The sequence below is a fragment of the Dunckerocampus dactyliophorus genome, chromosome 6 (genome assembly GCF_027744805.1).
Source record: "Dunckerocampus dactyliophorus isolate RoL2022-P2 chromosome 6, RoL_Ddac_1.1, whole genome shotgun sequence".
NCBI lineage: Eukaryota > Metazoa > Chordata > Actinopteri > Syngnathiformes > Syngnathidae > Dunckerocampus > Dunckerocampus dactyliophorus.
Window position 1 is genome coordinate 3,237,043 of NC_072824.1, and position 12,897 is coordinate 3,249,939.

The 12,897-nt window shown below is 43.8% G+C and overlaps 1 protein-coding gene across 4 annotated transcripts in view; it reads right to left on the reverse strand.

Moving 5' to 3' along the window:
- Nucleotides 1–12,897, reverse strand: part of LOC129183196 (protein ELFN1-like) — a 114,020-nt gene that overhangs the window by 27,628 nt on the left and 73,495 nt on the right. For 2 of the 4 annotated variants that reach the window (XM_054780182.1, XM_054780178.1), the window contains one exon: nucleotides 7,147–12,375. The exons of the other annotated variants lie outside the window; for them this stretch is intronic. The gene's annotated coding sequence lies outside the window, so the exon portion shown is untranslated. The remainder of the gene's footprint in view (nucleotides 1–7,146; nucleotides 12,376–12,897) is intronic. 4 annotated transcript variants of the gene reach the window in all.

The window sequence follows — 12,897 nt, forward strand, 5'->3', positions numbered from 1 at the left end:
AGAGGAAAAAGCTGATAAAAGATTTTTATTTTTTATTTTGAGGAAAAATGTCATTTTAGTAGCATAGAGTTGAAATATATATCTATCGATAGATATATTTATCTATATCTATACATACATATCTATATATATCTATATCTATATGTACTGTACATATCTATATATATCTATATCTATATATCTATATCTCTATATATTTATATCTCTATATATCTATATCTATATATATATATATATATTCAAGATTCAAGAGAGTTTTATTGTCATGTGCATGGTAAAACAGCAGTTATACCATGCAATGAAAATCTTATTCTGTTCATTCTCCCAAGAAAAGAAAGAAAACAAATGAAAGAGTAAGAACATAAGAAACATAAACACATAAACATATATACCAATAAATTAAGCAACAACAACAGAAGAGACATTAATACAAATAAATAATACAAATAAATAAATAAAGTGCTATGAGTGTGTGTGTGTGTTGCGTGCGGCGTGTGCGAGTGCTTCGTTGAGAAGCCTGATGGCCTGTGGGTAAAAGCTGTTTGCCAGCCTTGTGGTCCTGGACTTCAAACTCCTGTAGCGTCTGCCTGACGGTAGGAGTGTGAATAATGAGTGTTGTGGATGTGTGCTGTCCTTGATGAGGTTGTGTGTTCTTCGTAGGACTCTGGATTTATAAATGTCTTGCAGTGAGGGGAGGGCTGCCCCAACAATGTTCTGTGAGGTCTTGATCATCCGCTGGAGTGCCTTCCTATCACGTGTTGTACAGTTACCGTACCAAACAGTGATGGAGGCGGTAAGGACACTTTCCATAGTGCATCTGTAGAAGCAACTCAGGATAGTGGTGGACATGCCAAATTTCCTCAGTCTTCTCAGGAAGTACAGTCTCCTTTGGGACTTCTTCAGAATTTGTTGGGTGTTGTGAGACCAGGTGAGGTCCTCGCTGATGTGTGTGCCAAGGAACTTGAAGGTTTTCACCCTCTATATATATATAGATATCTATAAGTCATAATATTATGAGGACAAAAGAAAAAATACAGTTTAATTAAAATGTAATAAAAATGAACATATTTGGAAAATAAACCAATGGGAAACGATGTATATTAATAATGCAGTATGTTTGCTCACCTGTATGACAAAGCTGAGGTGAACTACAGTAGCGCTAGATAGAACCTACTAGCGTATCAACATGTGTTGCTTTGCAAAATATCAAACTTTCATTTTCCACGATGTGGCTTTCGCTGGAGGATGAGAGGAGGTGGAAGGAGGACGCGTTGAAGATTTTAACTGATGGATGTACCGACTTGACTTCTGACCTCAGCGACCTTCACTACCATGTGTCGACCGTGCTTCAAAACAACGTTATTCTTGGGGCATAGACTGGTTTCTGAGCATAAACGACGGCGAGCAGAGTCGCAACCGAGAACACGTACCGCTACCGGCTCCACTGTTGTTGAAAATCAACAGGATGCTTTTCCTGACGGCTAGAAATGAGCGGGAAGATTGAACAAAAAGTTCAAAGTAAGTCCCGACATGTAACGTGCGTGTTATTCCATCCTCCAAAACACCTCAGGCTGCCCTTCCTCTGTCTTAAAGGGCCAGCAGCGTCATGGTCTGACTGACACGTGTGAGAGTCAAGGAGGGATTTATTCTATTAGTCATTCGTCAGCTTCCGGATCATGTAGAGGGGAGGATTAAATGGATGGAAAATATCCGACGAGGCTGAAGATTAAAAATAATCCATACTTGTGTGTGTGGAAGGTACGTGTGTGTGTGTGTGTGTGTGTGTGTGTGTGTGTGTGTGTGTGTGTGTGTGTGTGTGTGTACTGATCAACTTCCTGCATTGAAAGAAGCCATCGTGGACGCTTCTGGACAAAACACATGATGCTAATTTATCAACTGCTAATCTGTGCGGCCCCTGCAGCATGTGGCCACTTTAAATCAAAACCCCACCTCTGCCTGTGTGTGTGTGTGTGTGTGTGTGTGTGTGTGTGTGTGTGTGTGTGTGTGTGTGTGTGTGTGTGTGTGTTTGAATAAGACAATCACACACTCGTACACACACTGACAAGCTCCATCTGTTAGGCAGCGGTTCCTGGCGGATGCGCCGCGCAGCGAAACTTTTCTGATTCATTTTGTTTGTTTGTCCTCTTTGTAACTTGTGCGAGCGGCAAGCTGTCCCGCGTGTTACCTCTGCCAAGCACAAACGCTGCAAAGTCACGCTCCGGTGGACGTTAAGTCACATGACACAAAAGCTACACAACCGCTTTCCCTCCAGCCAAGGAACAGACGCTAGATTTGTAAAGAAAATTAAATTAAATTGAAATAAAGCAACTGTGCATGGGAGGCGGCGGAATGGGAGGCGGCGGAATGGGAGGCGGCGGAATGCGCTCCACAAGTCCGGAGTTGACGGCGTGCACGTTAAATGAGGGCTGACGTGAGGATTTAAAAACAGCTCAGAGCGCTCACTTAAATCATCATCATCATCATCATCATGGCCCAGATAAATACCATAGTCCTGCATAGTCAGCATCCGACCCCCCCCCCCCAGCAAATGTGTTGTCATGATGACACAACAACTCTTCATCTACTTGCTCTACGTCTATACACCTCATGGATGAAATATTTGTGTGTGTGTGTGGAGGGGCCAAGTGCCTTGAAGTGGGGTGGGGGTGGGGGTGGGGTGGGGTGGGGGTTTTAACAATGCCATATCTACCCTACAACTCAAAGCACTATGAAGTTATGAAGTTGAAAATACAGACTAGGCCAGGGGTGTCCAAACCTTTTCCTTCCAGCGAGGGCCACATCGTAAAAAATGAAAGGGTGCAACTTTGCCACTTTCATATTTTGTAAAGCTACACATGTCCATATGCTAAAAAGATCCAGTACACATTTTAATAAAAAATTATCAACTTTACTCTTTTTTTCACAGTTTTATGACCTGTGGGGTCCCCCAGGGGTCAATCTTGGGACCCCTATTGTTCAATCTGTACTTGCTAATACGCAGCTGTAGGGATGTCTCAGTCCACATTTTCTGGCTTCCGATCCAATTTTTTTTATAGTATTTTCAAATTAGTGAATCGGGATTATCATCATTTTCCTACACATTTGAAACTAGAAAAGAGTACATTTCAATACAGGAAGTAAACAAATGTATTGCAATTGATGTGACACAGATGGGGGGTAGGATTAAATAAGCTTTGCTTCTTCCTACTGCTTTCATGTAGAACAGTGAATTGTACTGTGATGGAGTCCAATGTAACTTGTATGCATGTTCAAAATACATTCAACTATTAGCATCATCATCTCTGAAATATGCTCATTTTTACTGTATTTTATTGAAAGAAAGATTGTATTAACAGCACCAAATGAACTTAAAATTGAAATCAAGTTTACCAAGAGATTGCACACGTCTGAAAATCTATTTCCCTAACACTGGTTTCTATAACAGCAGAATATTTGAATCACACGCTTAACTGTGTTATTATGAGCAATGAGGAGTGGCGTTCAAAGACACCACGGCATTTAAGTTGAATGCACGTTTTGAGTGAATTTTCAGGGATTTCCGAGCACACTTCCACATTAAAAGTTACAAAGTGAGTGATAAGAATATCCACTTATTGATTTTCATTGGATTTCCGTTCATTGAGACCACCCACACACGCATGATAAAGATGTTGTTGTGATGTTCGGAGTGTCCGTGAACGCATCTCACGCTCTGTCTCGTGACAATGCGGACGTGTTGTTGCAACGAATGGACTAGAGACGTTTGTTTGGAGTAGGAGATACATATAAGGTGTTGGAATTGCTCTGCTGGTGATGTGTTCAGGTAAGAATCAAGTTATAAAAGAGCGTCAGGCACTGTGTGACTCTGTGGGGAGCTTCACCTTCGCCGTCTGTCGTCAAAATGGAGAGCCTGGCTTGCCATGATGCGTGTGCGTTAATGACGCACTATTTTTGACAGCCCTAATGGATTTGTGGAGTTAAATATGGTTATGAAAACAGCTCTTCAAAGCGTTCAAAACAAAGTTTTAAAAAAAGCTGAATTTACTTTTTTTATTACATAGCATGACCAAAAATTTTGTTTATCTGGTTTTGGAACAAACCTCTGAGTCTAATCCATCCAAAACTAAGGTAGGACTAACCATTTGACATGGATATACCTGTAGATCAATCTGGGGTGTGCTGGATGACACTCTTCAGGGCAGGCCTACAGCGTTCTCCTGGGCATAAGGAAGTCCGGGTTGCATTGACATCAATGGAACTCGGATGTTTAAAAAAAAAATATGTAAAACACTCGTGCAGAGACGTCCAAAACTGCTTTCAGGTCTCACTTCCAATTGCGCAAACCTCATGATCTGACACGTTGGCATCATTTAACACGAGAATACAACATTGTAGCAACATTTATAGGTCAGAAAAGCGGAAAAGCACAATATGTCCCCCTTTAACAACCATATGAAATCAAGATCATCAGCTTTTTACCACCTAAAAGTATTCCCAAGATCACGGCAAGTGTCTAAGGCAGACTAATTCATTCCTTGGTCTCCAGCTGCTGCTGCTGCTGCTCGAGTCCTGAATAGCACCAGGAAATATGACCACGAGACCAGTACTCAGGTCTGTGCACTGGCTTCCTGTCGCTCAGAGAATAGACTTGCAAACAGCTGTGCTTGTGTACAAGTCTTCTCATGGTCTCACGCCAAAGTACATCTCTGACATGTTGAGCCCCATGAGAAGCTGAGGGAGCGCCCCCAGTCAGGACTAAACATGCGAGGCTGCGTTTCTGTTCTGTGCTGCCAAACTCTTCCAGACGATGTGCGACAATCCTCAACGTTGGCAACGATCAAATCCAGAAAACTCTTCTATTCAACTGTGCCTTGGAAAACTGAAAATATTTTATCTGCACTCTTCATTTTCCATTTGTTTGGTTTATGGAATTTTATGTAGTGATTTTAGAATGATGTTATAGTTTGTGGAATTCTTTTCTGTAAAGCATTTAGGATTACGTTACGAACTGTGCTCTCGAAATAAAGTGCTTTGCCTTTCACTATTGTTTTGTACATTTGTTCCTCATAATATTGCAACTTAACATATTTTTTCTTTATGATTTCAACTTTAATGCTACTAAAATGACATTATTGTAAAATTGCGTGAAATGATGTCTTTATTCCCATAATATTTGGACTTTATTCCAATATTATTACTTTTTCCTCAACCTAATTTTCAAATATAATCTTTAAAAAAACTTAAATTCAACTTTCTTTTCTTTTTTTCTTTTGTTTTCTAGCAGGTCACTCGTTCATTTCACTGTTTTATTCGTTTTAAGCGCTACAAGCAAATTAGCTGCTACATCTCAAACACCTTCATCACCTTAGTCTGGCGTTTAGCGTTTGAATGTTGCCTTTTCTTCATCGCTCACTACTTCCCTCGATCCCTTGCCACTTTTCGTCCTCCTTTCCTCTCTCCATCCCCCGGCTCCTTTCTCTCCTTCCCTCAGGTCCTTGCTGCCTCATTCCTTGACTTGCTTACTCACCCTTGACACTACATCCCTTCTCCTGTCTCCTAAATCCTTGTGTAAGATCCTCACTACTTCCCTTCATTCCTATCTATCTCATTCATCCTTGCGTATCCCCTTGGTTCCTCATTCCCTCTGCTTATATCAGTCCTCACTTTTTCTTTCCTTTAGTAGTTCCTTGCTTCCTTGCTCCTTCCATAGAGTTCTCACTCCTTCACTCCTTTCCTTTGTTTCTCTCCCCTTCTGGCTTCAAATGTACTCCTCTTGGTTCCTTGACTCCCTGGTTCCTCCATCAGTCCCTTCCCTGCCGTGTCTCCTCTTCCCTGTGTCCTCGTGCCCTTTGAGCATCCAGCTGTGGTTTTATTTTGAAAGAAACATTTTTGGTTGCAGAACACGACATTGCATGACGCATATTCAAGCTGCGTTGTCATTGCCTTAAGTGACTTTAACCAGCGCGCTATTGTTGCCTTGTTGTGTAGTAGTGCTCTACGCACACGCACACACGCACACACACACACACACACGCGCACGCACAAATGTATTTGTGTAGACGTGTGCAAGCTGCTTGTCATGGGAAAGAATAAAAGAGTAAATGCATCCTAGCATTGGGGATGCTGCTGGGTGACAAGACTGGACATTGTAGACTATAATAAAAGATAAACTAACCCTAACCCTACTCTAACCCTACTCTAACCCTAACCCTACTCTAACCCTAACCCCTAACCCTACTCTAACCCTAACCCTACTCTAAACCCAACCCTACTCTAACCCTAACCCTACTCTAAACCCAACCCTACTCTAACCCTAACCCTACTCTAAACCCAACCCTACTCTAACCCCAACCCTACTCTAACCCTAACCCCAGGGCCATATTCGGCCTGCCACATCATTTGTTGTGGTCTGTGGAAAGCCTGGAAATAATGCACGTCAAAAAATGAGAATTGCACGCTATCTTTTTTTTTTTTTTTTTTTCAAACCGATACCAATAACTTTCTGCTTCTCAAGAAGCTTCACCATATTCTTTTAGCTTTTCATGGTTTGTCAAACGCCACACACTAGTGATGTGCAGGCCACTGATGCCACTTCCGATCTTATACGGAGTAAAATTCGGGCTCACCTAATGTGTCGGGTAAATTTTAAAAAGTAGTATATTTTATATCATAGCATAAATAATACAAGACATTTGATTATTTAAATACTTCTTACAATTATTATTTTAAATAAATCAATCATTAATTACAAGTAATTAATGAATTTATTTTAAGCCATGAAGTATATTGAGGTAGCGGAATATAGCCAAGCTAATATACAACAAGAGAAAAACAGAGCAAATCATATAAAATATGTGAAAATAGTATGTTACAATAGCAAAAGAAAATAAGTCAAATAATAAAACCATTCAAATGAATAGGGATGTCTGATATTGGCTTTTTTGCTGATAACCGATATGCTGTTATTGTCCAACTCTCAATTTCAAATGGCAAAAAATGCTAATACACTAATGTTGACATGCTGGCAATGCTAAAATGCTAACTGCTATCATGATAGCATCCCATACAATAAACCTAACTCTAAACCAAACAAACAAATGGTAAAAGTCACATTACAACAGTGATGTCCATCCACCCATCTTCTACCGCTTATCTGAGATCGGGTCGCGGGTTCAGCAGCCTAAGCAGGGAGGCCCAGATTTTCCTCTCCCCGGCTACTTCGTCCAGCTCCTCCCGGTGGATCCTGAGGCATTCCCAGGCCAGTTGGGAGACAGTCCCTCCAACGTGTCCTGGGTCTTCCCCGAGGCCTTCTACCGGTCGAACTTGCCCTGAACACCTCCCCAGGGAGGCGTCCGGGAGGCATCCATATTCGGCCTTCCACATCATTTGTTGTGGTCTGTGGAAAGCCTGGAAATAATGCACGTCAAAAAATGAGAATTGCACGCTATCTTTTCCGCTATCTTTTGACGTGCCCAAGCCACCTCATCTGGCTCCTCTCAATGCGGAGGAGTAGCGGTTCTACTCCGAGTTTCTCCCGGATGACAGTGCTTCTCACCTTATCTCTAAGGGAGAGCCCAGCCACCCTACGGAGAAAACTCATTTCGGCCGCTTGTACCCGCGATCTTGTCCTTAAAAAATTGAGAGCTTTGCCTTTTGGCTTAGCTCTCTCTTCACCACAACAGGCCGATGTAGAGTCTGCATCACTGCAGACGCCGCACCAATTCGCTTGTCGATCTCACGTTCCATCCTTCCCTCACTCGTGAACAAGACCCCAAGGTACCTAAACTCCTCCACTTGGGGCAGGATTTCATCCCCGACCTGGAGATGGCATTCCACCCTTTTCCGTGCGAGAACCATAGACTCGGACTTGGAGGTGCTGATTGTCATCTCAGCCGCTTCACACTCGGCTGTGAACCGATCCAGTGAAAGTTGAAGTTCACGGCTTGATGAAGCCAGCAGGACCACATCATCTGTAAAGAGCAGAGACTCAATCCTGCAGCCACCAAACCGGAACCCCTCAACGCCCTGGATGCGCCTAGAAATTCTGTCCATAAAAATGATGAACAGAATTGGTGACAAAGGGCAGCCCTGGCAGAGTCCAACCTTCACTGGAAACGGATCCGACTTACTGCCGGCAATGCGACCCAAACTCTGACACCGGTCATACAGGGAACGAACAGCCTGAATTAGCTGGTCCATTCAGCACCCTGAACGATAACCCTAACTCTAACCTAATCACCTAATGGTGAAAGTTTCACGATTAACACGAGAAAAAACAAATCGGCTCCCAACAACGCGAGCCGGCTCTTGTAGTTTATTTCAAAATGCGGCTCTAAGAGCCGATTCATTCATGAACGACCCATCACTATGTGCATGTTAGTAGTGAGGGACAGGTCGGGAGGGGCACCTGAGGGAATCTTCAAAGACAGCCCTTCACGTGTGGCCCATGCGGCGTAGAACAAACATTTTTGCAGAAAAATAAATTCTCCAATGATTTGAACATTCTTTCCTGGAGGTGGTCCGAATTGGTTGAGAAACGTGAGAAGTATGGAACTTTGAAAAACTCCCCATTCATTTTCAATGGGAAAAAAGTCTCAGAAAATGGGGAACTGTGGAAAATCTGGAACTTTTTAGAAAAAACTAAATGGTCCCACACTATTCCTGAATGAGCTGAACAATTTGATGTTTGAATGGTGTGAATCGGATGAAAAATGGAGGAGTGAGGCGCCAAAAAACGGCGGAAAAAGAATAATAAAGACAAAAAATGGCGAATATTATACCAATAAATGAATGAAATAAAATCAAACATCAAGTCAATCGCAGCTTGTGTGTCGTCCCCCCCGCCCCAATAAAGGTGGGGTGACAAGAGTTGTGTAATAGAAAGACAAGAACACACACATAGAGAAGCAGAAACATAGCATTCATCTCACACACACGCGCACTGTCCCACTATCGGTCTTTCTATCTGCACACACAAATTGAATCAGCGGTCCTGACGGGGTGAGAGGACGGGGAGGACGAATAAAAATCACCTCATTATTCACACCCCGCCTGACATGTACACACATACACACACGAGGCTCACATGCATGAGACGGGACAAAGGGGCTGCAAAGGGCGAGATGATAACAAGGATGATGACACTGATCAAATCCAAAAGTGATGAAGGTCAAAGTGACACCAAGAGGAGCAGCAGTGATCACGTAGCCCCGCCCACCTCAGAATCAGCATTTATGCTCATTCAAAACAAACCCTGTGGGCGACGTCATGACAAAGTCAACCTCTTGTGTTGGTTGGTGCACTTCCTGCCCGAGGATAGAAAGCGTCTTTCATGCTCTTTCTTTTCATTTGCATCTTCTGCCTGAAGGCAGAATGAAAGAAGCCGTGTCCTGCATCTGATGATGGCGCTGCGCTTTACTCAAACGCCGTCATTGCGGCGGTGACGACCGTCTGGAACATCCTCTTCTGAGCCACTGTGCAGTTGACACACACACACACACACACACACACTCACCATATGTCAGCGGTTTCCATTGTACCCAGTAGCACAGCCAAAGTGTGTACTTTTGCAGTATATTTGAAAAGGAAAATACAGTGGAACCTCTGTAAGCATATTTTTACCTTTATGCCAAACGTTTGCATAAAAACGTTGCCTTGGTTTGTTTCCTGTTAGTTTCCTGTTAGCATACAATAATGGAACCTTTGTTTGCGTATTTTTACCTTTATGCTTAAAAGTTTACACAAAAATGTTGCCTGGGTTCGTACACAATTCCCGCTTAGCATATAATATTGTTGTGTTATTAATAGACTGCATGAGTTCTTTGCAAAACAAAAAAACAGGATTCCTGCATCCATGGAGAGAAAAATGTAAAAAAAAAATTTTTGTTTACCTTTTGTGGACACCATATGTGGCCTGCTCTTCAGTCTATCACAAAATAAAAAATTACGAAAATGTGTCAAAATAGCAAACCATTTCATTTGTGAGCATTTTTTTGGATGGCACCCCACCACAATAAAAGCCTGAATGGAGACCAGTGGTGAAAACGTCTTTTTGGGGCTGCAACGTCAATAACAGTAAAAAAGACTTCTAGAAGATCAATCCTTGGACAGCCATGTGTGCCGCAGCGCGGGGCAAGCTGGCAGCGGGAAAGAAAGAGCCAAGATGGCGTCTTGCTGGATTTATACGAGCCTTTCCATCTTTACTGACCATCTCTGTGCCAACAATAAAGTTTTCATTGTGTCTCTTTATGTTTAACGGCTCTCCAGTCCTGAAAGCAACACACACTTCCTGTCTCCGATATTGAAAAACGTATTGGGACACACCTGTAATCAATCAACTAATCAATCACAGGATTGCCCCTTGTCAAATCCCCATAATAAGATCAAAGTGTGGCTCCACGTTCCGTAAATGCTCCAATTAAAACCTCCATTCAATTAACCACACTCTCCGATAGTCGCCGGGTGCATGGTCTAGCAAAGCAAATAACCGCCGGTGTCTCTATTTAGCACCGTGTCGAAAAACAGCTGTGGCTGTGGGCAACATACTGATGTGTTCCACGAGATGGCAATAGCCGCACTGGCGTCCAGCAGCTTTATCTAGCTCTGCATGCGCTTTAAAATGTTGCTTTCAATGCTGACTCAGCAGTTTGCTCGTTGACATTGATTCACTTGCTGATGTGTTGTTAATAAATGACCATGTGGCCAAAGAGATTTTCCCTTCCACTTTCTCATGCACCCCAAATCATTACTCAGTGTATATACAGTATAATGAGGTTTTTGTAGGAAATAAACGTCCCGGCTATAATCACAGCATTTACAGTACTTTCATGTCTTTCCGTTTGTCATAGGAGCACTTTAAAGACACGGGAATAGTCAAGACGGTGCATGATATGCTGAAGAAACCCATGAAGCAACCAAAGAAAGCTCCTCTAGCTGCACAAGTCACATTTTCTTTACTTTTTACTTCCTGAAAGTAACCTGATACGTCTGAAACACTCCTCACGGCGTTCAATAAATGGCAAGAAGATTTTTGTCTTAAACTAATCACACTGTAATATTGAGAGGTGTTCCAGACATACGCCTGGAAATGTTCTCGTTCATCCACGGCAATGGATGGATGGCAAGTGGACTGAGGTTGATGGCAAGTGGACTGTTTAGGTTGTCTTAGAAGACGTTTGACCTCTCATCTGAGCAGGCTTCATCCCGTTATGCTCAATGACTAGGTGGGACAAACACTAGACAGTACTAGATAGGACCTACGTTACATTGGACCTTGCATCAAGTTCTCAGGCTAGAGCTGTCCCATCTAGTCAGGCTGATGTTTGTCCCAGCTAGTCATTGAGCATGCTCGGATGAGAGGCGGAAGCAGCACTTTGCTGATTTGCTCGTTGCCAAATAGTGGGCCTACACAAGTCAGGCTATTTGTAAAGAGTTACTTTATTGTGACGTGCCATTCAGTCCTTGTCCAACCAGAGCAGGAGCCTGGTTCGTACTGCCAGTAGTAAGTCCAGCCTGGTCCCGGTGAACGTTGGTCTCCGCCAAGGCTGCCCTTTGCCACCAATTCTGTTCATAATTTTTATAGACACATTTTTGCAGACAATGTGGTCCTGATGGCCTCATCAGGCTGTGACCTTCAGAGTTTACTGGGGCGCTTTGCAGCCGAGTGTGAAGCCTCTGGGATGAGACCCAGCACCTCCAAATCTGAGACCGAGGTTCTCAGTCGGAAACAGGTGGATTGCACCCTCCGGGTTGGGAGTGAGGTCTTTCCCCCCAGGTGGGGGAGTTCAAGTATCTTGGGAGTCTTGTTCACAAGTGAGGGAAGGTTGGAGTGTGGAGCGTGAGATCGACAGGTGGATCGGTGCAGCGTCTGCAGTAATGCGGTTGCTATAACGGACCGTGGTAGTGAGAGAGAGCTGAGCTGAGCTGAGCTGAAGGCAAAGCTCTCAATTTACCGGTCGGTGTATGTGCCAACCCTCAACCTATGGTCATGAGCTTTGGGTCGTCACTGAACAAACAAGATCAAGGATACAAGCAATGGAAATAAGTTCCCTCCGTAGGTTTGCAGGACTTCTAAGAGATAGGGTGAGGAGCTCGGACATCCGGGAGGAGCTCAGAGTAGAGCCGCTGCTCCTTCACATGGAGAGAAGCCAGTTGAGGTGGCTAAGGCATCTAGTCCAGTTGCATCCCAGACGCCTCCCTGGTGAGATGTTCTGGGCATGCCCAGCCGGGAGAAGGCCCCCGGGCAGACCTGGGACACGCTGGAGGGATTATTTCTCACAGCTGGCCTGGGAACGCCTTGGTGTCCTCCCGGTGGAACTGGAGGAGGTGGCTGGAGATCGGGAAGTCTGGGCTTCCCTACTCTGCTGCTCCCGTGACCTGGGCCCAAAAAAGCGAAAGGAAATGGATGGATGGATACTTTATTTTGAGTACCAACACTATGGTGCATATCCTGTACTAGTATTATTGATAATACTTTGGTACATATATTGTACTAGTATTACACAAGGACCAATAGGGGAAGGAGTGTCTCTTCTGGGATTGCTTCAGTTTGTAACGGCATGATTAGCATCCAGACATGAGCATTTTAAAACACCTCCTTAACCCCTGACTCTCATACACAAGCAAAAAGATACACAAACACACACGTGACAGATGAAAGTCAGTCGGGTGAAAGATGACAACAAAGATGGACGAGGCGTCGTCCAAAGCACGAGCAGGCTCTCAAGTCAATGAGCTAAAAATAGAAGACACGCTGTGACACCTCACACACGTGCCAGCATCATCCAGCGGGTTCAAGGGGGACAGGGGACCTGCGGCTGATTGCACACCCGCAGGAACCTGCAGGCCCACGGGCATGCAGCGTGAGTCAGTTGGTCTCCATCAGCAGGACATCTTCAT